The following is a 532-nucleotide window of genomic DNA, read 5'->3' as shown; positions in this document are numbered from 1 at the left end:
CCCATGAGTTTTCCTTTCTTCCCGTTTCTCTCCCCTGTCCCGCTGAGTAGGGGGAGGCTGAGCGAGAAACTGTGGTTATTCAGGCTAAACCACCCTACAGTTACAGCTGGCTTTCAGTTTTATGGCAAGTGATTCCAAGATTTGCATTGTGGAGAGTGTTTTTTCAGCTGCTTTAAGATGGAAATGCAAGTAATAGACAAAGTAAAGATGTTTTATAAGTCCTTTTCACTTCAAAAAATCATACTTTATACATTACTTCTCTTATGTGTTCATTTCTTAGATTGCTTTAACTCTTCTCAGTTTCCTTTAGTATTTTGTTTTACACTGTGGAGGCAAAATTTGAAGTAACTCAGCTCCTCCTGGACGTTGCCTTACAGACATTTGGAACTATCAGTGAAGTATCATCTCAAGAATGTGTTAGGGTTTTTTTTTTCCAGACCCTTTGCAAACAAATTTATTGGCTTTAAGATAAACACTTAGGAAAGCTGACACATCTTTCTCTATAAAGGGCTGCAGATGTTGAGTGTGCAAC

Source organism: Chlamydotis macqueenii, chromosome Z (genome assembly GCF_036417535.1).
Source record: "Chlamydotis macqueenii isolate bChlMac1 chromosome Z, bChlMac1.mat, whole genome shotgun sequence".
Classification (NCBI taxonomy): domain Eukaryota; kingdom Metazoa; phylum Chordata; class Aves; order Otidiformes; family Otididae; genus Chlamydotis; species Chlamydotis macqueenii.
Note: the sequence above shows the minus strand (reverse complement) of the source record.